Source organism: Talpa europaea (genome assembly GCF_964194135.1).
Source record: "Talpa europaea genome assembly, chromosome: 10".
Lineage (NCBI taxonomy): Eukaryota > Metazoa > Chordata > Mammalia > Eulipotyphla > Talpidae > Talpa > Talpa europaea.
In genome coordinates, this window is record NC_140077.1 from 107,521,977 (window position 1) to 107,546,754 (window position 24,778).

General features: G+C 40.5%; 1 protein-coding gene across 2 annotated transcripts in view; it reads left to right on the forward strand.

Annotated features, from left to right (window-relative positions):
• The window catches only part of NR3C2 (nuclear receptor subfamily 3 group C member 2), a gene marked incomplete at both ends in the record, with an annotated part of 287,239 nt that overhangs the window by 64,211 nt on the left and 198,250 nt on the right, over nt 1–24,778 (forward strand). The gene's annotated exons all lie outside the window — the stretch shown is intronic.

Consider the following 24,778-nt stretch of genomic DNA (forward strand, 5'->3'; position numbering starts at 1 on the left):
ATCTGCTCCCACCCTGGAACCTCAGGCCTGCAGGGTAGAAGTTGCCATTATACTTCCTCATGGATCCGTATTTAATATTGCGCCGTAAGAGATGTTACTCTATGTAATTGAAGTGAAAGTTTAAAATACCTGCCATAGCGCACATGAAGAGTTTTTAAAATTCTTTTATAAACCTGGTCAATTATAGTGTCCGTTGGACTCCTGCAGAATCTGAGAGATCATGTTTCTAACATTCAAAGTATGATTTTGTGGCTAACCCAGCCACATCCTAAATCCCAATAGGAATGATGACTCTTTAATTAACATGTCTCCGAGGCTGTTAAGTGTAAAGAAAAAGTTCTTTAGCGGAAAGAAAGTATAGTTCTGCTCATAACAAGGTTTTGGAGACGCTTTTGGCTGAGCTACTTGTCTTTTCTGTGAGCACCTTAGCATCACAGTCTCTTTCTACCCTTAGCAAGGAGCAGACGTTAATCCACATACTCCTGCAGTTACATAGCGTGTGGATCTTGGCCTGCGGTCCTGTGATCCTGTTTCAGTTGAAGCTTGTTTTGGGTTTTGTTTAAAGAAGCTCACCCTGTACAGGGGAGGAGCATACATGCCATCTGTGTACGTGTGTGTATGTATAAATTAATAGTGCTAATTATGTATAATTAGTTTTATTTTTATATAGAAGTTAAATTATTTTTATAGAAGTTAAATCGTAACTTCTATCAGGAATGTGTGAGAACGATCCAATAAATCCTAAAACTTTTATCCATAGTGCTTGATGCTAAATAAGCAAAATGATAATGAAGGATGAAGTAGAGGGAGATGAAAAATGCCTTTGTATTGCCAAGATTTTGTTTAATGACATGCTAGCCCTTCTATCTTTTGTTGCTCCAACAAGCTAGGCCTGCCTTAAAAAATTCCAATCCTTCCCAGACACTCTGGCTAAGAACTTCCTTCTACTTTATTTTGCTACTTTGCTTCCTGCTTGAAATGAGCAGAGCAAACCACCCTGTGCACCCCACACACATTCACCTCTGCATCCGCCTGCCTCAGTCACAGGCCTGCACTGCCCTGTCTCAGTCCCTCAGCAATTGTAGGATGTAGACAAGCTGATTGATTGATGGTGTGTAAAGATACATGACGCAGCCTTTTTTTTTTTTAAGATTTATTTATTTATTTATTTATTTATTTATTTATTTATTTATTTATGCACGCACTGGGTACAGTCAGAAGCGCGGGAGGGTGAGAGAATTTACCAGAGCCAGAGCGGGGAGCAGAACAGGCAGAGTGATGAAGTACATTGCTGAGGGGAGCAGCAGGCGGGCAGGAGAGGTCTGTGTGCCATGTGGGACCCTTGCCAGTGGCCAGGGATTGAACGGGTGCCGCAGAGGCTGCGGGCAGCTTCGCAGCCCAGCACTCAACTGCTGTGCCGCAGGGGAGGCCCAACACAGCCATTTTTAAAGCTTATAAATTCTTAATTTGGAAGCTTCAATGTGCTTCTGGAAATTAGGTCTACGTTTTGTATCTAAGTCCATACACAAAGGGGGGTGGGTTCATAGCTGGACCTCCAGGGGTTTGGAACATCAAAAACATGAAGGAAAAGGAGGCACTGATTGCTGATACTATCCTGTACTTTTCTTGTTTTTTTTTTTTAGTTTTGTTTTGATTTGTTTTGTTTTTAACTAAACTCTGATTCTTGAATAGCAGTGAAAGATGTAGTGATGACTAATTTATTTTGGCACATAAAAATGTAGTGCTAGTCATTTGTTTCTCTTATGGTTTTATAGTTATATCTGCCAATTATGAGTGGTCAGACCAAAGGTAATGAGAATCCTTTTGTTTGGGGAAGGTACAGCTCCTATGTGTGATCCTAGTGGATTTGAGAATTGTAGGTCATGAAAATGCTAACTTCTGGGCCTCCTTGGTGGCGCAGGCGGTTGGACACAGCCCTGTAAAGCTGTCCACAGCCTCTGCAGCACACGGATTCGATCCCTGCCGGCCAGGGAGAGACCCACATGGTGGTGCAGAGCTCTCCTGCCTCACCCGCTGCTCCCCGCTCTGTCTCTGGTGAATCCTCTCACCCTCCCATGCCTCTGGCCTGTACCCCAGTTCTTCTGTAAATAAAAATCTTTTAAAAAGAAAGAAGAAAAAAAAAGAAAATTCTACCTTCTATCAGGAATGTGTGAGAACTATCCAATAAATTCTAAAACTTTTCTCCAGGTTATGAGGTGTTCAGATTATTAGCTTTTAAGAAAAAAATATTTATGGTTCAGATAAGACACAGAAACGAACATTTGGTTGGATGTGGTATTCTAAGAGAAGCTGCCGCAGGTCTTTTTGCAGGATATCCAAATTGAATGGTCAAGAAAAGAGTGAGGATTGTGTAAGGAAATAGGACCAAAAGTATAATTAGCACAAGCAATTCATTGACCCCCTAATTCTAGCTTTCTTCTGGAATGATGATGCTAAACCAAAGATACACCAAATAGGTATCTTTTGGTGACCAAGTTAAGTCTTGTTTTGTGAATTGTGGTTTAGACTATTTTATATTATCTACTTAATAGGTTGTTTTTTTTTTTTTTTTTTTTTTTGGTAGATGCTTTCTCTTTTTCAAGACCACACTTGGCTTATGGAGACACTATTATTGGTATGCTGTTACCATGCTTTAAGGAAATTGCCAATTAAATATTAACTTATTAGCCAAGTTCTCTAATGGACCAGTATATACACAGTTATAAGTGTCTTGGAAATGGGAACCATTTTTTTTTTTTTTAACTTACAAGTCTAGGACCTTCTACTTTCAGAACCTCAGTGATTAAACAGTGTCATATAATTTAAATTTAGCAAAGAACTGAGGCATGGTATTTTAATAAGGGGTTTACCTTGTACTGGGAACACATAGTTGAATAAATATAACCCATTAGAAAGAGGACACTTTCAGTGCATTTTCATAATTTATATTCTGTACATTGAGAAGTAAGTTTTTTATAATACTTTGTGCATCTAGAAATAAAAATTTCTGATGTCAATAATTTCATCCCTTTTGGACCCCCTCCTTACCTGCATAGCCTTATTTACATTTTAACATGCTAGGAATGTGTGGCTTATACTGCCATGGCATTTTCCTTCTAATGATAATCACAGAGGAAAAGTTTTCATTGGAATTGATAAACAGTAGAAAATCAACATAACAAATGTTACATGGCTGCAGAAAAAAAATTATTTTTTTTTCAGCGAGAGCCCCTGGAGATTTTATTATACTTCAAATCAAAGCTTATCATGATGCCATTTTCTTGGATTCTTCTAGGAAAAAGTTTAAAGTCTTTTAGGTGTCACAAACATGATTTCTATTTGGAGCAATATCAGTGTGCACTAAGTTTGCTTAACTTTGGTGAAATTATGACTTGGAAGAGACTACCTTGTTATAGCTCCTCTGTAAAGAGATATTGGTAGTCTACCCATTTAAAAGCACATGAATATATATTGGGAAACATACCTGGGGATTCAATGCTCTCACTACAGAGGATGATGAAGGGGGTAACATTTTAAAGTAGGTGTATTTTTTCACTAGATAAATGGGCTTGTAGTATACTAAACCTTTAGGTACAGAAGTGAATGGATCCTAATTTTAAAGACTTGCAAATGAAGATTTAACTGGATTATAAAGTTCTGACTGGGGAGTTGTGGCAAGAAAAGTTTTTATTTTGCTAACAAGACTCTACTTTTACATCCACACACATATGCTACTGTGACAGTGCTTTAGTAAATGAGTCTGTTTTGGGATATATGCCACATACATCAGGTGGCTTTACGAAGTGGTCTCTCTGATTGTGAAGTAGTGTCCTAGTAATACATAGGTGCTAAGACTCTCTTTAGCACGTTCCACTGTCTAGCAGATAGGCTTACATGAATAGCATTCATATGTAGACTGATACCTACCCATGTAGAAAATTGCATCTCAGTAAGATGCAAGTTGCAAGATCTGCATCCTTTGTGGATGAAACTACTGAAAAAAATATTCCATCCCCCCCCTTGGATGTCTATTTCACAGATGTCTGTCTTCAGCTGAGAATTTGCTGTCTGCACATTTATATATTTTTCCTCAAAATAATATATACACACACAGGCACACATTTAGTGGTATGAAATTATAGTTTCTTTCAGTATTTTCAGTACCCGTAGTGAAATTTTCTCAACTAGAGAGCAAACTTCCAATATGATAGCAACAACAGTTCTTTGGTTTGATAAGGGCAACATATAAAATGTTTTTATACCTTGTCCCTTTTCCTGATACTCACCTGCACGATGAGAGTTTTGTTCTGTGTATCTGCAGTTATACGTTGATTCTATGTGACTTCCACGTTCATGCTCTTGATCAGCAGACCCTGTCTTATCTTGTCCCAAGACACCTTGGGAGCACTGTCCAGAGTGCTGCCTGGGAAATATGGAGAGAGCTTTCTTCTGGCTCTTACAACAGGACAGGTTAAACAGTCATTGATCTGGAAAAGAATCAGGTGATGGTGTGGGGCAGGGTGTTCAGGGGCAAAAGAGAGAGAGAATAAGCCACACCAGATGTCAGAGATCGAATAAGCCGGAAACAGGAACTCAGGATAAGGGTAGAGCCTGTGAACATGTTGATGATTTGTGTGAGATGCACTTTTTTCTTTTTTCTTTTTTTAATTTTTATTTTTATACAAGAGCTGGGGTACAGGGCAGAGGTGCAGGAGGGTGAGAGGATTCACCAGAGACAGAGCGGGGAGCAGAACAGGCAGACGACCGAAATGCACTTTTGAGGGGAGCAGCGGGCAAGACAGGAGAGGTCTGCTGTGCCATGTGGGATTCTCCCTGGCCGCCGGGAATCAAACCCATGTTGCAGAGGCTGCGGACAGCTTCAGAACGCTGCGCTCAACCCACTGCGCCACCAGGGAGGCCCCACTTTTTTCTTTAGTGAAGTAAGAAAGAAATGCCTATCTTTGAGATATTCTACCCATAAGGTAAAAAAAAAAGTAAGGGGGCATTGTGTGGCTTTTCTTAGGATTTCTCACCTCTTTGCACTCCTCATTTGCCCCAATAGAGGTGAGGGTCTCACCTTTGAGTTCAGGTTGTCTCCGGAGACATTGAGGAGGGGTGTGAAGAGTGAGAAGCCTTCTTCCTGCATGAGGAACGTCTACTTCTAGACAACCTCTGGTGATAACAACAGCTCCTTTTAAACTTTGCGATATTATTCAACTAGGTGGTAGTTTAATTTTGCTCAATTCCAATAAAAATTCTTATCCCCCATCAAAATAAGTTATTGATGTTAGTTCTGTAATAGTATTTTTTTAAATATAGCATAAACAGCATAAAATCATCAAATCACTTTTTAATTTCCCTTGCTAATTTAGAGTGTAGTGTTTTGTTGTTTCATATTTCTACTAGCTACAAGAGATGTTTAATTTTATACTTATAAAATGAAGCTAGCCTTGATTAAAATGAATCATTATCATATATAACTGGTACCATTTTATGATAAATTTTCATAAAAAATTCATGAATTATCATCTTTTGGAGATACTTTGTGAAACAATAGCATTGAAAAAAAATTGCATTTTCTTATAATTATGAGTTTTTTATACTTGTGCCAGGATATTTCATTTAAAAATATCTAGCACAGACTTGAAAAAAATTGATGTTTACATCTTTTGACAGATATTTATCCTACATAATAATATAATTCACTTTATAATACAATTCTTCAGAAAATGTATTTCATTTTTCGATGCTTACTAAAGGTTGTTTAATTATTTCTCTTCACTGGGTGCATGGATATTTGCAAAGTATGAGTAATTTTGAAATAATTTTCACATGCCCTGGATACATAGGTTAGGACTTGTGATTTGTGTGATAAGTTTCAAGCTCTGTAATACTACATTCAGGAGATGGGGAGAGGTTTTCTTCTTACGTGAAAAGGACATTAAGCACCTCGGGGCCTCCCCTGGTGGTGCAGCGGTTTAGCGCTGGGCTGGGAGGCTCTGCCAGCAGCACCGGTTCGTTCCCAGGCCGCCAGCGAGGGTCCCACAAAAAGAGACATTAAGCACCTCCTCTTTTATATGCAGTGAGACATTAGTAGGATGTAGTTCCTTATTTACAGTACATGGGTTGGCCTTGGGTAAAACTATCCTATAAAACCATAAAGTCTTGATAAAATATGTTGCCAGTAAGATAAATAATGGATCCTCTACTGTTACTCATCAACAGGGAGGGTGTTGTTTTGCAAAGCAGGACTGGTCTTTAACACAAGAATAAGTGATAGAAAAAAAATGCATTTTTCTTAAAGGTGCAGTTTTACACTTTATAAAAACAAAACACATTTATCAGAAAACTTTGGTGTTAATTATCTCTGTAACCACCTCCATTTACTGCATCTTATGAAAAATTTCCAGTCTTGTTATACACCCTAGAATATATAATATGGTGTGTGTGTATGTGTGTGTACACACGCATGTATGAGAATGTCTATATGGTTATTTTATGTTGATATATTTAAACAATCCACTATTATTAGGTGTATTGTTTCTTATTGTGTTTTTATCAAGCAACAGTCAGCATTCACTCTTGAGGATTTTCCATAATTTAAAAATTAAAATGAATTTGTATTAATAAAAACACATTGTTGTGTCAGTTTTATATTTTTAGAATTAATTTTAGTTGTGTTTTTATTATATGCCTCTGTGTTTTGGGGAATAAAACAGGATATAAATAAATATTAAAATACATTATTTGGATTAATCATAGCTTGGAGCATTACTTAGGCATTTCAGATCGAGTCTACTAATTTAAGCAGAATAAATAAGACCTTTCTAGTTTTCTAAAGACTGACACATCACCCTAATGTGAATATCACTTTTTTGCTATCTGTAATTGATGCAGTTTTTGAGCTTTTTAAAAGTTAAAAACTGCATCACTCCTGGTGTTGTATGAATGTTTGCTCATTTATTATTTGACTTTATATTTTACATTTTCTTTTCCAGAAAATGTGTTAACTTGTTAGCTAGTCTACATTTCAAAACCACTTATATATCTATTTCTCAGGGGTTTACTTAGCCAGGTTAGTATTCAGATTATTTGCATATTCATCATTAAAACAAATCTAAATAAGCAGGTTGTTTACTATTTCCCAAATATATGTTGTTAGTAAGATACAGTTGTAAAAGCATGAATAATCTCTAGTTTTCCCTCTACTGGGATTTTGTTTTGTTTTGAGAAATCTCGTTGCTGATTGACTTCAGGAATAAAATATATCACTGACTAAGCTGAGCATAGTTTCTCATCCTCTGATTGCTGATACCAGGAAAGGGAACCCACGGTGACTCTGGCAGGCGGACCGTTCAGTTTGGTCTGAGCAAGCACCACTGGCTGCGAGTCCCACGTTATCCAGACCCCCTGGCCACAGAGACTCTTGAAGAAGCAGCAGCATTTTGGCTCGATGAACAAGGGCATGTATTGTCATTGCTCTATGTAGAGTTAAGATTTATTGTTTTAATTAACACAGAACAGAGGAAACAAATGCTCTGAAATGACCTCACACATTAAGGACAAAGTAACACCCCATGTCACCCCACAAACAGCCTCTTCTCAAGATGACGTCCAAAAACAGAGTCCAAAAAAGATTTTCAGGTGTTTCATGGCTGGAAAGTGGGCAGGAGTTCACCCAGGAAAATGCTGCAGAATCTACCCTCATAGCTTAGGAAAGTCTCCAAAGGAACACACCTGATCTCCCTATAGCGCTCCTCCCTCCAGCAAGTGGATGATTAAATAACTTACATTTCCATTGGTTAGTTCAGAATAAGTTTCCAAATTTCATATCTGTGCAATTCCTGTTTCCACTACCCTTCTGAGGTCAGGGTGTATAGGAAGCATCCTGTGGTACTTGATCAACCAAAGCTTTAGAACAGAATGGAGACCGACAGATGCAGAGCAGACTGGTAGTGGCCAGAAGTAGGGCGTGCATGGTGGATGAAAGAAGTCAACAAGTACAAACACGCAATTAAGCATAAATAAGTCCTGGACATGCAATGCATTACTTGGTGACTATCATTAACAATCTTGTTTTGCATATTTGAAAGTTGCTAGGAGACTAGATCTTAAAAGTTCTTATCACAAGAAAACAATTTCTAACTATGAGAGGCGACAGACTCCTCCTGGTAATCATCTTGCCATAGGTACATACAGCAAATTATGTGGTACGCCTAAAATCAATACTAGGTCACATGTCAGTTATGTCGCAGTTGAAATAAAAGAATGGAGAATGCTGTCCTTGGGGGTGTTTCATGGCCTCACTGACTTGTTATTAAGCAGTAGGGTTGGGCGCCACGTGGGACATTAGCCCCAGCTCCACAGCTGGGAAAGGGGAAGGTAGAGCATCCTCTGAGAAGCAAGGAAGTAGCTCTTCCCATCAGCAGGAAGAAAGAGGCAACAGTTACACATGAGAAAAGCCAACATGAACATCGTGTAGACTATGACACTGATTCTGAAACTGAGGACTTACTTGGATTTCATAGGCAAGTCCTTTTCAGTGTTAAGAAATGGATACATAAAAATAAATTATTTTTAAATATTTTGTAGAAGAACTGGGGTGCAGGCCAGAGGGGAGAGAGGTAAGAGGATTCACCAGAGACAGAGTAGGGAGCAGAACAGGTGTGTTTACTGAAATACACTGCTATGGGGAGCAACAGGTGAAACAGGAGAGGTCTGCTGTGCCATGTGGGTTAGCTCCCTGGATGGGGATTGAACTCAGGCCATAGAGAGTGCTGCGACTTAACTCCTAGGCCACCAGGGAGGCCCAAAAATAATTTTTTCTTGAGCAACTACTCCAGCACACCAGCTCCTTTGGTTTTCAGAAATATATACGGCATTGTTGTTGTTTTTTCTCCCAGGATGTACAAAAAGGAATAAGACATTAAAAAAAAAATTAGGAGGATAGAAGAGTATTTTTGGCTTTGTTTAAGGCTATTATTCAGTTCATCACAATAAACATTTCTTGAACGAATAAAATGTGTTTCTTGTCCTTGAGCTCGTAGCTATTTTTATTTTATTTTGCTGTTGTAAAGACATTGTAATTTATTACGTGTCCTCCCTGTTGGATCAATAGGTTATATTTAGTTTTCCATGCTTAGAAGTGAGTCTATAGTTTATATATTTTTGCATATCAATGATCACTTCTTTTGTGTAAACACCTTGATTTTCTAGTTCAAAAAGTATGTACGCTTTTAGGATTTTGATGCTTGTTGGCAAAATATCCTCTAGAAATGTGCCAATTTTCTCTCTCCTAAAAATTCAATCAGCATGTCCATTCCTTCATGTCGTCATCAATTTTACAGATTTAATAACCAAAATTTTCATCTCATTTTAGTGAACCTATTCTAATTGCTTAGTTAAGGGAGAGGGTGATTTTTCATGTTTGGTCATTCTATTCTTTTCTTTTAAAATTCTTTTAATTTAATTTAATTATTTTTTTTATTGAGATCACATTGGTTCATAGCTCTGCACGTGATTTAGGAGCACAGGCTCTCCCCACACCAGATGCAGGTGTCCTCACCATCCCCAGGTAAGAGAAGTGAATGGCAGCCCAGGGCCTCTGCACTGTGTCCAGGGCTGGGAGTGTCCAACAGGGAGAACACGTAATAAATTACAGTGTCTTTACAACAGCAAAATAAAATAAAAAATATCACGACCTCAAAGATGTTGTCATTTTGAAACTTGGTTTAAGAAGAAGAAAAAGAAAACAGCCTTTTAGGGATGATTCTAAGCCTTTGAGCTTTTTTCATTAATGCATGAGCCAGTTTAAGTACAAGGTAAGAGTTGGCCTTATTTATCCAAATGTACATCAACCCAAATCGTACTCAAAGGTAAGAAGTAGCAGCTCCATTAGTTATAATCCACCCCTTGAAATTACCTGGAAATTCAGTACCGATCAGGGTATAGATGATTCCAGAAGGATGAGCATGCAAGGGACTGACTTTAGAATCAAACAGCCCTTCCTTTGTCATTTGTTAAAGTGGCTCTTGGACAATGTAATCTTTCTTAGCCTCAATATTCTCAGGTATAAAATGGACTTAATGCCTGATTTTCTGGCCTGTGGAGCTAGTGGGATAAGTGTGATAAAGACCAACAAGTATCTAACACAATGCTGGCTAACAGTGTCAGCTATATGTAAATGCTTCTTGTATCTATAATAAAATTATCTTTCAGGAAAGAAAACTTCATTGTAATTTGGGGCCACTTGGTTCATTTTGCCACTTGTGTAATAGGACCCTTGTTTGCATATTTCCTTAATTTTATGTTTATCTTTTATTCTTCCTCCAAATGTTCTCCCTCAGCCTGATAACACTGCCTTGGGAGCAGTGTAATGCCTTGTTATTTGATACCAACAATATACAACATAAACCTTTCTTTAACATTGTTCTGGGGACTCAGAGAAGTTTAGCAGATAATGAAAAATTGTCTAATGGGAAATGGAAGTTGTGAAATTAGCTAGAATACTGCATGTCATACACTGACATCGACAGCAAGAAATCGAGTCTGCTGGAAACACTGAGGAGAGTGGTCATTATGAAGTCTTAAGCAACAACAGATGCAGATGATTCTCATCCAAAAGTTTTGTTCGTCTTTTAGACCAGGAGGCATTTGGGACCCCTTTCTGTAGGAATTTTCATGGGGCTACCCTAAGGAAGATGACCAGCATTCAGCACATGCCCGCCCTTCTCTGAATAAGATTTCTGTTCTTTCAGGTGCATTTTCTAGCAGACCATAGTATCCCCAACAGGTGAGAACCTGAGCTGTCCCCGGGAAGTTGCTGCATCTCAGATGAGGGTGAAGTCCCAGAGAGACATAAGGAAATCAGGAAAAAAAAAAATGTAGATAGCCAGATAAAGTGAAAAAGGAGAGACTCTGTGAGGAGAACATTGTTAATACCAGAAATAGGAAGATTACTTTATATAGTATGTAATCAAATTTCCTGCACTCAGAGGTGACACATTTTGAAACTATTATTTTATCCATGTCAGGTTCCAGGGTTTTGATAGTAAGGTTGCTTACCCGCCAGACCTTTAGAGGTGGTTAGCACTTCTCTGAAACTAATTGATTTATTGCATGTTAGGCTATGCTGTTTTCCTTGTGCTTGGTTTTAATGCTTTGAATGCAAAAAAAAAAAAAAAGTATAACAAGTTACCCTTAAGGCTTGAAAATGCTTAGAAAGTCAGAAGGAAGAAGGGATAAAAGTCATCCTAAAAGTTAAAATAGAGATCAGAAAATTCATGCACTAAAACTCACACTCCTTCAGTCAGGCCAATAAATATGTATCAGTTTTCATGGATTATCTTGTATGCGAAGCAGCAAATTAGGGGATGAGAACCAACATATTGAAAGTGGTAGGAGAGAACATTAAAAACCCTTACAAGCACTTAGCACAGCAATTAGGGAGCTATCTGTTAGCCAGGCAAACGACCCCATAAACCTCATTAGCTCCCAATGGCATCACTGCATTTACAACCAAGTACAAAAATTGGAGTTCACAATGATGACCCTGGGAAGGTACAGTTACATTTATTCTGCACTATACAAGAAAGCAGACAAAGAGAAGATTTTGGTTAAAAATAAAAGTTTGCACATATTATGTGCATTCATTTCCTGAATTTGCAAAGTTTAGTTTCATTCATCTAACCTGTGTTTGCAGAAGCTCTCCTAGCAACTTTTCCTGGGAACTTAGAAAGATAGGCCAATTTGCTGTCTTTTTGGAATGTGCAGAGCAGAAGGGGAGTCAGGCACAGGGTCTGAGCCACCACCTGGCTAGGCTGCTCTGGGTTGTAACCTCAGGCACATAAATGGTGACTACAACAGCCAGATCTCGGAGTGATTACTAATGCCCAGGCACTGTGTGCCTCAAGGACTGGCTGCTCTGTCTTAATTTTTTTTCCCCATCTGTAAAATAGACCTAATGAGGAGGCTAATCCTTGCATTCATTGTGAGAGTGAATTAAGTAATAGTTGTAATGGGCCTAATGACATGGTGATCGGCGTTTGTCAGCCTTATTAACTGCCATGGCTGTCGTTACATCTATTACTCGGAAGCAAAGCAGTTTATTTTTGTGCCGCTAGATTGGAAGCCCAATGAGAGCAGGGACTTCGTTTTGTTTACTGGTGTTTCTCCAGTGGGGCAGATAGTAGGCTTTCAAATACTTGTCACGTAAATGCTTTGGGAGAGTCTGCGGAAACATGCAGGTGTTTACTCACAATGAGTGTTTTGTGAGACTGCCATATCTTGGAAGGACACTGATTCTGTGGAGGACAGAATGAATAATTATGGGGAGATGTATGTAAATTTGGAAGAATTTTAGAGACCTAAGTCAGAGACTGAAGGCATAAGCAGACATGACCCAGTCCAGCCAATAGCTGAATCTTGAAGCAAGATGTGGTTTGAAAACAGTGGGACTTTATTCTGCTCTTTGATATGTTTTGAGTCATGGTGAATCTGTTTGAGATTTCAAATACTGAAGGGCATTTCAGGAGTAATGGTGAGTCGCTTAAGTTAATGAAAGATGAAAAACTTTTGATTTAAAAAAAAAAATAAGCCAAATGGACTATGATGGAGGGTTATGGGTGCTTTGGTAGGGGTATGGCATAACATCTGAAAAGGGGTGAACTTATACCCGTGGATCACATACAGTGTCATAAGCCAATGTAACCTCAATGAGAAAAAGATACAATTGAATAAAATAATATGGCGGTTGGAAGGCAATGCAATAAGAATCTTGAAATTTGTAAAATATACATAAAATACAGGTAAATTAAGTGACTAATGTAATTATGTTTCTTCAGTATTTTAGAGACTGTGTTCTTCCACCTGTATTCTGTCTTAAATATGCTTTTGAGGCCTTGCCTTACTCAACCACCCAGGGGCACTGGACCCTGCTGTTAGCTCTGCTGGTCAATCTCTGCATGTCTCCTGTTGTGCTGTGTCCGTCGTCCAGCTTGATCACCTCACCCCGTGCTTGCTGCAGCTCCTTGTCGCACCCATGGTGTATTGAGCCCTGTAGCTTCCTCAGAGACTAAACTTGTTAATATTTTTCTTACCTAACATCACTTCCTGGACCAGTGCTGCCCCATAGAAATATGTGGATTGCAATGCCAACTTCATATGAAATTTTAAATTTTCCTAGTAGCCACATTTAAGTTAAAAAAAGAAGAAATCAATTTTAATTTTTATTAAAACTGATTTTATTAAAACTGATAAACCTAATTCAACATAAAAATTACTAATGATATCCTATATTCTTTTCCACACTGTCTGAAATCTAGCATGCATTATAGATATAGATAGACAGACAGGCAGGCAGACAGATAAAGATATATCTCACATCTGTTTGGCTTAGCCTTCTCTCTGCTGCTCCATAGACTCCTTTGCAGACTGGCTACCATATTGGATCCTGTTCTCTAGCCTACAACTTTCACGGGGCTGTAGATCCAATTTGACCAGGAAATCCCTCAGACTCAGCCAGTCGAAAACTGAGCTCAACATCTTTTCCTACCCCCAACCTGCTTTACCTTTAGTATTTATATCCCATAAACTCAGCTGCAGCTGCTAAGTTGTCCACATCAGGATGCTTCACCTGTGCCTTGACTTTGCTTTCTCTGTTGCCCACACATCCAGTCCTGCCACGTGTCACTGACAAATCTTCATACCTCATCATTTGCTCTCCAGCATCACTGTCAGTTCCTTGGGCTGTGTCACAATCATTTCCTCTCTGGACTGTGGAAATAGCTTCCTAGCTGGTCTTCCTGCCTGTCTCCTTGCCATGACACAACGTGGCCCATAATTCTTGCACAATTCTAATAATCCTTCCACAGTTTAAGATCTCTCGATGGTTTTTATTGCTCTTCAGATAAATTCCAAACATCTTTGTTGTGCCCCAAGTCTGTCCCCTGCCTTCCTTTCCAGACTCTACCCGCCCCGCCCTTCATTTCAGCCATCCTGGCTTTCCTTTCCTTCTTAGTCTTTCCTCTGCCTGGACAATTTTCTCTCCTCTTGTGCAGCTAACTTCAATTTGTCCTTCCTGTGGTTTTGGTAGAGAAGTCGCTCACTGCCCCAGGTCTCCGTCTCTCTCTCAACCTTCCCCTTGGCTCTCATCTGGTCTGTAAATCCTTGTAATCTATCTTCTCTACTGGACTCTGAGCTCCAGGAAGCCAGACATGGGCCTAGCTTTTGCCCTACTGTACATGTAGTGTGTAGTAAGGTATTGACTTCAGTAAATGTTGAGTATTTAGAAGGATGGGAGAATAAACAAATCCAAGAAGGCCAAATGTAGAGGTGCCCAGATTTAATTTGCCTGCATCTGGTACACAAATTACCTTTGCAACATCCCAGCCTCTGCTTGAATACCTACTGATGGAGTCTCACTAACTAGAGGGGCATTTCTTCTTTTGAACAGGTCATTATTAAAAAGCTATTTCATTATATAAACGATAGAGATTTATTATTCTAAATACTGTTTTGACTTGTTATTGTGTCCAGTTAATATCTGCATCGTGGATTTCATTTATCATTGAAAAACAGGGGTATGTGTGTGTGACTCTGATTAGTGTCTACAATGAAGAGAACTAAAACGCATGTTGGTGTGTTTTCTGTCTTATTTATGTGGGTCTGTGTGTGTGCTCATATACATCTGTGTGTATATGTATTACCTGTTTCTTGCTGGAAACAAAAGTGATCTTTCTAACTATGAAGCATCCAGTGTTTTCCATTAGCTCTCGTTTGTTACACATTTCTGCTTTTAAATTACTTCTGAACCACAGACTCTGGCAGGCCTCATTGGAAGGCATTTGAGGATAACTACTCTATCTGGAATCCAGCCATTTACAGTATTTGAAAGCAGAGAACAAAGCAAAGCAAATTGAGATTATTTCACTGCATGTTTAAAAGTTTGGGAAAGAACAATTAAACTTAAAAGAAATCAGTCGTTGCTGAATGCTTTGAAAATACCAATTTTTCTCAATCTTTAATTTTGTGCATCTGAAAATGAACTTGAATTTGTTTGTCTTTAATCCTTTACTAATCAGTGGAAAGTAAACTGGCAGAATTGCTAATCTTATATGGCCTTGGAATAATGTTAAAAGGAACCAGCTTAGTTTATAGGTTAATCATTCTTTCTACTCCTAGAAGTAGATGCAAATCCAGCAGAGAAGCACATTTTGATCATGTGTGTTATCCCAGTTCCTCCGCAAAAGAATTGAGACTTCAACACCTCATTTGAGAATTTCTAAACTTTGAATCATGTTAAGCATGTTGAGCAATAGCAGCCGTATTGACCTCAGACTAATAATGGAGAAGCCAAGGGGGCAACTCCATGGGCTTTGGAGGGAGACGGTTGCAGACTCCATCCCTGGCTCGCCACGTCCTGTTCCCCAGCTCCCGCTCGGAGCAGCTACCAGGACCTGTTCTGAGGAGGGCCACGCACGGCACTGGTGCTCCAGGTACATGTTCTCACTGACGCCAGAGTGGCAGCTCCAGTTTATAAACGACAGAGGCTGAGGACGTGTCAAGTTGATGTAATTCCCAAGAGAGTTTGAGCTGCAAGCCTGGTGTGAGGCTCTCTAGCCCCTTCTTTGCCAGCCACGCAGCCTGCGTGGTGCTTAGGTTTCTTGAATTAGTAGCTTTGCCCCAACTTGTAATTCAAAGAAGACACTGTATTTTAGAAAATGCTGATAACATCCTAGTTGAACTGAATATAAGGAATGCGCTTGAATTTTTTCAGGAGTTTAAAAAGTGTTAGTTATTCTTATTTCTGAAGATACTAAAAATCATTTCTATTCCTTTAAGAGAAAAGTTGGAAATGAGTTTTCTTGATGGAGTAAAGTCAATCCTAGAAAATGGAATAAAGGTTCTAGAAATATTTGTCGGGAAGGGTCTCTTGTCCTTTTTCTGGATACAGTCTGGGCCTGAGCTGGCATTTAGCAACCAACTTAAAGGTCTCTCGGGAATTGTCAACAACTTTAGTCCTGCTTATCATTCCCAGGGCTCAGCAAACACCCATGCTGCCAGCCTGATGATTTCATAGCTGAGCCAGGTGCTCTTGCTGCCTCTTTCTATGGCAGAGTCCTACTTCAACCCCCAAATTTTGAAGTCCCGACCCACGAGGAGACTAGCACTTATTACATGTACTTTTACTTGGCGGTTTTGGGGCGTGGCTATGAATGTGTGCCCGGGTCTCTGTCACTCAGGCTTCTGCTGCCTAATCTGACTGGCTCCGACTTTTCTCATAGATCTTTCAAGTGCTGCTTTGGGGGAACTTTCTTTCTCACCTATAGAACCCTTTAACCCTAAAATGTTTAGTTCTAAAAGTTTAGGTTGGAACTGTGAGCAAGCACAGTGAGGAATCTGGTCTATGTACCACTCAACTCAACCCAAAGCCTTGAGAGATTAAAAGGGGTGAACTAAGGGATGGTGGAAAGGATGAAAAGGGGTCACAGGGAGCAGACTTGCAGTTACAAGATCATTAGGTTGGGGATGTGATGTGCAGCCTGGTGATGACAGTAACACTGTTGTGTGTTTGAACATTACTCAGGGTGGATGCTAGAAGTTGCTATCACAAGGAAAATAAAATGTGTAGCTCTGTATGGGGAAGGTGTCAACTAGACTTATTGTGGGGATCATTTTGCAACATATACAAATATTGAATCATCACATGGTATATCAGAGACAATGTTCTATGCCAATCATATCTCAGTTTCTTGGAAAAAAATGTATGAAGTATATGGAATAAGTGTTCAGACTTTGGACAATGGACAGTTTCCCAAAGGATGGGAAACCAACAAGGTGAGCCCTGTAACTACCTGTGTTTCTTTCTTTTTTTTTTTTAAGATTGATTGATTGATTGATACAAGCACTGGGTACAGTCAGAAGCGTGGGAGGTGAGAGAATCCACCAGAGCCAGAGTGGGGAACAGAACAGGCAGACTGATGAAATACACTGCTGAGGGGAGCAGCGGCCACGGCAGGAGAGGTCTGTGCACCATGTGGGACCCTCGCCGGTGGCCGGGGATCGAACTGGCGCTGCAGAGGCTGCGGGCAGCTTTGCAACCCAGCGCTCAACTGCTGTGCTACCGGGGAGGCCCTGAAACTGCCTGTGTTTCTGCCTGGAGACAGTTTGTACCTGAATCATGGGGAGGGGAGGGGAGAGAATGGGAGAGGATCTCAGGTAGATGATGGTTGCCTCAAAAAAAAAAAAAATCATCTAAAGAACAAACCTGGTAAGATCCTTTCGACCAGTCAGTGTGGGGGTCAGTGGGGAGAAGGCAGCTGGTCTTACAAACTCTCCCCACTTCTAGTTCAGGTTGGGCAAGAAATTGGGACACCCTCCGTTGCAGTGGTGCTTAACCTATAAGATGCAGGGAGCCAGAGCTTGCCTAAAGCTAAGGTTCTAAACTCTTCCATTGCTTAACAAGCTCTTTTTCAAGGGCAACAGAAACTCATGAAGACAAAATAAGTGAACTTGGGAGAAAATAATTCGGCCCAAGGGAATGGAAGGAAGCAAGGTGATGGGTCTGAGAGGTTACCTATGGCAGGAAGCCCTGAGGTGTTGGGGTGGTGGGGGTGTGTCTTTGCTTTGCAGTTTCCCGAGTTGGGGCTGCTCAGTCTGACTAGGGAAAGAGGGGTGACAGCAGGCTTGATAATTACTGTGCAGCCGGGGGAGCTCCAGTGGTGCTCCCTAACATACTCATCTCCACTCATCTCCTCTTGGGCTCTGTTTTGCTTTCCAGAAATGGGCTAAAGTTCTGCACTTGTCTTTAGTAAATAAAGAAGTGTCACTTTATCTGCGAAGTAGTTGCATCCATAAGGCGTTCGTCTCGGGCCCTTTGGATGTCTCAGGGCCCGTAAGAGATATCAGTTAACCTGAGAGTTGAAGTAATTCACAGACAAAATGACTGAAATAGTATTTCCGTGAAAGTCATGCTGTTGTTCTTTTTAAAATGGTGAGGTTTAGAAATAAGATAAGATTTTTCACAGTTCTTTAATGCTGCAGCATGATAATTGCATGTGTTAATAATAAAGGCATAGCAGGGGATTAGAAGTTTTAGTCACTGCTAATAGCAGTTTAAAAAAATCCCACAGCAGGTTCAGCTATGCAGGGAAGGATTAGAGAAAAAGCACAGCTTAGCCCGTAAGGGGCTTATATGGATCAGCCAGCCAGGCACACCAGACGCGAATACAGGTGTATCCTCAGTGTCTCACTGGGCTCCGCCTGACCCTCACCCTTACTGTGTGGAGCACCCGGCCCTATTTGAGGCGTTTCTGCAGTGCTTTTAAAATGTCCATTCTCCAGCTGCTGGGGGCTTTTAAAAGGCATCATGATATCAAAAACAACCCAGTAGATTTCCTCCTACGCCGTTCCCCTCACTCACTCTCTCGACGGTGCCTCCTCTGAGTGGGAATTCCTCTTTGTTCACTTGCAGGGCTCCCCTCTGGTTGCTCTTTGCAGCTCCTTGTGTATGTCCTGAAGCTGGATTCTTTAGGAAAAGCTGCCTTGGGTGCACGCTGCAATCTTTCTTCAACATTCTAGGGCCTCCCCTGGTGGCGCAGGTGGTTGAGCACAGTGCTGTGAAGCTGTCCACAGCCTCTGCAGTGCCAGTTTGATTCCCACCAGCCTTGGAGCAACCCACATGGCGCAGCAGACCTCTCTTGTCGCGCACGCTGCTCTGCTCAGCAGTGGATTTCGTCAGTCTGCCTGTTCTGTGCCCCGCTCTGTCTCTGGCGAATCCTCTCATCCTCCTGCGCATCTGGCCCGTACCCCAGTTCTTGTATAAATAAATGAATAAATAAATCTTTTTTAAAAAAGACATCATCCTAAGTGATACAGGAAATGCACGCTTCCCCAACTTCGTGTTTCTATCATTTGCTCTCAATCCTTGGAGTAAAAAGAGAAAAAGAACACACATTAATTCACGAAACAGAACACTCTCCATAAAATTTAATGCTGAAATTCAACAAGTGCACTTGCTCCTGAAGTTGACCCCTGGAGTCCGGTTCTGTCTTTCACCTTTCCATCCAGTAGTGCAGACTAAGAAACAGTCACCTACAAATGGTTCCCTTCTTTACGATGCTCCATAGTTCCCCTTTTCTCTGTTCTTGGCAGTTGTGTGTTAGAGAAACAAAGAGCCGTTCCTCATAACAAAACTGCACAGCATCACTTCCTAAAGGCTAACTCAGTGGAAGTTCAGCAGAACAAAGGCAGGCGTATCTGATGGTAGCACTTTGCCTGCACCGAGAGGAAGGTTAATTACTCCCTTTTACTTTCTTGAGGGAGAAAGAATATCATCTCCTGTTTTCATCAGAATGTGCCATCGACAAATCACGGAGTTGGTTTTCAAAACTTTTATGTAGCTGGACTAGATCACACTTAGATGAACAAGCATTCCTTGAGTGACTGCATATTGGGGCAAACTTGTTTTTGATCCATTCTTGGCTGACTAAAATGCTTAAGCATCATAGAATTCATTCTTTAAATTAACTTACTTGTAGTCACCATTCTGATTTTTTTTTTTTAAGATTTATTTATGCATACAAGAATTGGAGCTCAGGGCAGAGGTGTGGGGGGTGAGAGGACTCACCAGAGACAGAGTGGGGAGCAGAACAGGTAGACCTACTGAAATACACTGCTGAGGGGAGCAGTGGGTGAGCCAGGAGAGGTCTGCTGCACCATGTGGGTAGTTCCCTGGTCGGGGATCGAACTCATGTTGCAGTGGCTGCGGATAGCTCCACAGGTTGTGTCTTAACCCCTTGTGCCACCAGGGAGGCCCTACCCTTCTGATTTTAGAACGAACAAAAACACCCTGTCTGTACCATTAAGAACTCTTAAGAGTTCAAGTCCAAATTTCAGGAAAGCATAAGTGTTTAATCCCTTAAGAGAAAAGCACAGACTGATTTAGGTTGTAAAGCACTTCAGAGAGAGTCTCACCTGTAAGGAAAATAATTCATGTCAAGTTTTTAAAGACCATGCTCTTGCACATAACAGATTTCCTAGGTGTCCGTTGAATTAAGCAGCTATTTTTCTGAAATGTAATGTGACCTTCATGTACCTTTGTCCTGAGAACCCAGAACCACAATTTGCATATGTGCATGTGTTGTATTATTTATAGTACTCATCTGAACTGTTCAGTACAGAAAAGCCACAGGCCCTTTGGTTGAGTGCCTGGTGATATTCTGATCTGTGGTCAGATTGGCAACGTGACCCTTCACCAGAGGTCCTGGCTCTGACTCTGGGCTCTGTGTGGCTCTCTTTGTCTGGGTGTCTTCCTGTCTTTTTTTTTTTTTTTAACCTATCAATTCTATTGTTACCAGTTGGATTGTCTTCAGCAAGCTACTCTTCCCCTAGACTGAATGCAGAGCATGTTAAACCAGAGTAAGAGAACTTAGAAGGGGCATCCATGTTTTCTATGTATGCCCAGTGTGGGAACTTGTAACATGTTTGCTGCTCAGAAGCTGTTTTGCTTGTTGGTTGGCTCTGGACTGTGTTGGGGCTTGGCATTGTTTAGGCTTATCAGGATTGCAGACTGAGTAGTTATTCTGGTTTCAGGTGCTTTTTATTTAACTTGAAAAATAAAAGGATACATCTTAAAAAAAAAAAAAAACCTCAAAAAGAGATCAGACTGGTGGATAACAGATATAGAGGTTGGGGGACCAAGGAGGTCGAGAAAGAGAGAGGACTGAAGGGAAGTGGTCAGAAGGTACAGCCTTCCAGTTATAAGATTAATAAGAATCAGGGAAGCACCATGCACCACAACCCACAACTGTAGCTGACACTGCTGATGATCCAGAGGAACAGTGTTTGGAGTAAATCCTGAGACTGCTTACTTCAAAGAGAATTTTTCATTTCTTTTTAGTGTATCCATAAGACAGTGATGAGCTTTAGCTGGACCAACAGTACTAATCCTCAAACAGTATGGGTGAATCAGAACACTGCTCTGTGTGCCTTAACCAGTGATATTTGTCAACTATTTCTCCACCAAAAAGGAAAAAAAATCAGAGGCCGTGTTCTAATTAGACCTATGCTGAGAAATGCAACTTTTTTGCTTCAATTTATTATTCTGTTTCAAACACCCAAAAGGGATGTTGCTGAAAATGTTGCAGGTGATTGGGAACACTTACATCACAGGTCACAAACTGGCACCAGTGCCAAATATGGCCCTGCGCTGTGTTTTATTTGGCCCCTGTAATTTTTTGTTGTTGTCATTTTAAGTTAAATTAGTCCCCAACTCTTAAAATCAGATTCTTTCTGGTTCTTCATGAGAAGAGACCAGACTGTCTGGTGCACTGGGGTCTGCCATGTCCAGAAAACATGCTGCTCCGGACACACGCGACTGCTCTTGCCTGCTCCAGCCATGGCTCCACATCACCAAAGTCGCCACCTTCCTGCCACGTTCTTTTGTGTTAAGGCCACAGGTGTGTTGCCATTCAGCACAGATGTGCACCTTTCCACCCCCAGAAATTTCCCCTTCTGTTTCACCTACCCCACCCTATAAACATTTGAGGTTTCACCTCTGATTTTTACATGAATGGACCAACCCCAGGTAAGTCGTTGGAAAACTTTTGTGTCACAAAAGGAAAATGTATTGGTAGGATTCTACCCTCACCCCTATTTAAAAAAGAACTTTTTGAAAAATCACAGTACATTTAACCTCGTAGATACTCTGTTTTTATTATCATTCTGTACCTGTACTTTCCTGAACTTAATACTTTTCAGTAGACCAGATGCCTGAACTTGGGGAGTGATGGGTCTGCTTGATTTGTCTCTGACTTGACAGATTTTTCATAACTGGTTGGATTTTGTGTTATAGTTCATTAAAGAGGAAAAAGTTTATAACAAAGTGTGTTTTCTTCTAATGTAGTTAATACTGTGAGAAACAACCAGGGTTTCTAAAGGGAAGGCGACTTTTATGAGGCCTTTGATACCATATGCTTTTGCTGTTCCCCATAACAAAAGGAAGCTTTCTTTTTTGAGAGTAAGTCCTGTTCCTAGAATAACAATAGCAACAGGGAGGTATGCGTATGCAGTGCTTGCTTGTTGACAAGTATTTAATCCACACAGTATCTCAGAGTGACCAGTTCTCCTGATGTGATAAGGTGGGGTAACATTTAACCAACATGAGATTTCCAAAACTAAAAGGAAAAACATCCTTTCCTCATCTCCCCTCCGTCAACAAACAAAGATCAGAAAATGAATCCCCACTTTGTATATTGAAATCATTGCATCATAAATGTGTTAATGAAAATACTGGTCTTTTTGTTGTTGTTTTGCCTGAAATGATCGCTTAATATTGAAAATGACCCATATATTTTTGCTTGTCCAAAGGAACACTTTTTCCTTACAGTTTTTAAAAGAAGCAGTCAGACTTAAATATTTACCCAATACAGAAACCAGAGCTTTTCAGACCAAATTAAACCTGTTATAAAAACAGATATATTACGTTGAGTGTTGTTATCAGGAAATCCTAATTCTTAAATATATTTAAAAGTTTAATAAAAAGGCTTTTTCTCCCTAACGTTTCTACTTTGCAGTGTACCTGCTTACAATCCAGTCATCCAACGCTTGAACTCTAACTCTGTGTCAACAGGTGATGCTGTGAAGGTCAGCACTCATGAAAATAATCAGCCACAGGAACTAAAAATCAACTTCAGTTTGAAAGGAAAGAATATTCTAATCATGTATTTATTTTGAGTTGTTTTTCCATTTTAAAAATTAATGCTCCTTTATTATACTAAAAAAAAAAAAAGAAACTAATATCTTCTCTTCCCATCCCACTGAAAAAGAAGAAACAGCAGCTTTTGGCATTTTGATTATATTTCTTCACAGGCTTTTTCCCTCTGTGCCTTTAAAAATGACTTCCATGTATTTTTGTATTTGGTATTTGTTCTCCATAACAGATTACAAAAACTTCTTGACATAATTAAATGTTCTCATGGCATTTTAATGGTTAAGTAATACACTCTTGATCTACAAACTGGAGTGTGCAAGAAAGTTCTACTCTGTTCTTGTAACTCTGAGCAACCCTGCGCTGACACCAGGGAGAGCAGTGTTCAGCCTCTCCACTGTGGCTTATTCCTCCCAGGGCCTGGTCAGGATCCGAGGGCCGGGGAGTGTCGGGGTGCAGGATCTTACATAGTCCCCCAGTTATGAGTCCTGTTCACCCCTTCTTTTCCAAGCTACTTTGAACCTTCAGAGTTTGCTGAACCCGCATCTTCCTTGTGCCCTTGGGCCTGAGAATCCCATCAGGTCTGTGACCTCTGGAGCATGTGCTCTGCCTACAGAAAGCCGCCAGATCACCGCTTCTGGCAGCCGACTGCCTCCTCCCCCAACTCCATAGACCTGCCCTCCTCTTGGCTTGGATAGATCACTCTTGGATAGATCACTGCTCAGCCTCAAGACAGGCTCCTCTCTTCGCTTCCCATCCATGGAGCACAGGTCTCATCCCATTCATTGCGCAAGCTTCCGCGAGATGTAAGAGCATCTACCTGTCTGAGGAACTATCACCTGAGCAAGAGGAGGTCTCCGGGGTCCTGCTGCATGTGCTCACTCCTACACACATGCACACACACACACACACACACACGCACACAGTGCGAAGATGGTAGCAGATATCAGTGTGATGCAGCCATGGATTCCCAGCAAACCACCAGAAACTAAATCAAAAAGCCCCATTTTAACCATATTTTTATATTCTTAATAGTTTTTCTGCAGGCTGGTATAATTTTTACTTAAGTTAATTATGGGATTCTGGTTGTTGCAAATCCACCTTATTGTTTTGTGTATTCTCCACTCTTCAACCTCACAATTTCTATTTTCTAATTATCAAGCTATAGTCTCAGTTGAAAATTGTAAATGATTTTGATTTCCTAAGTGTACCATCAAAAATAGAATGTACAAAACACTGGTTTTTATCCAGTTTTTCAACAGTATTTTCAGAGAAAGCTAGCTTGTGTGGGCTTCTTGGGGCCAGCCTGAAATCACTAATTCCTGCTTTCTGATTCCAGAAACAAGTCTAGTGGGCAGAGTCCTAGGCAAAAACATATCTGTTTCACGTGGAAGCAGACTTGCTTTTCCTGGTATTTTTTTATTGGACACTAGGTTCAGCTGTGCCCACACACTGGGCGGTTTAAGTGTGATTTTCATGGAAAAAAAAACAACAAAACTGTCCAAGGTGTCCAGTGATTATCTTGGAGGCATGAGAGACTCAGGGTCCTCCCTACTTTCCCTTCTCCCATTCTAGGGAGATTTTTAAGCCTTACTGGAAGTTCCCTGTGACCGTTCTGCTCATAGCTCAGCAGCTGCAATCGGATCTCCTGGTCACAGAGGGACTGGGCAGTGTGGACCTGTGGGCAGCAAGTGCCCAAATTAACGTCAGACTGAGTTTGCTCCCAGGGTATCCTGGACATTGGGTATCCACAGATGGTCCAAAAATGCCCACTTTTCTGTTTGTTTACCAGCAAAGAAAGTTGTTTTTTTTTTAATTGAGTATATTTGTTATGAAAAACATACAAGATTAGTACATATGGAAAAGACATGTACATAGATACATAGATTTTACTTGTACTCTTATGTCCACATACAAAAAAAAAAGCCTTTGGGAAAATAATTAAAACTTTCTCCAAGATTAAATAAATTTGATATTCCATGAAAGGGTGCCACCGTATCGCATGGCACGCTGGAACATTCTGCTGTATTCTGCCCTGTGCCCATGAGATACCAGGACCCTATGTGAGAA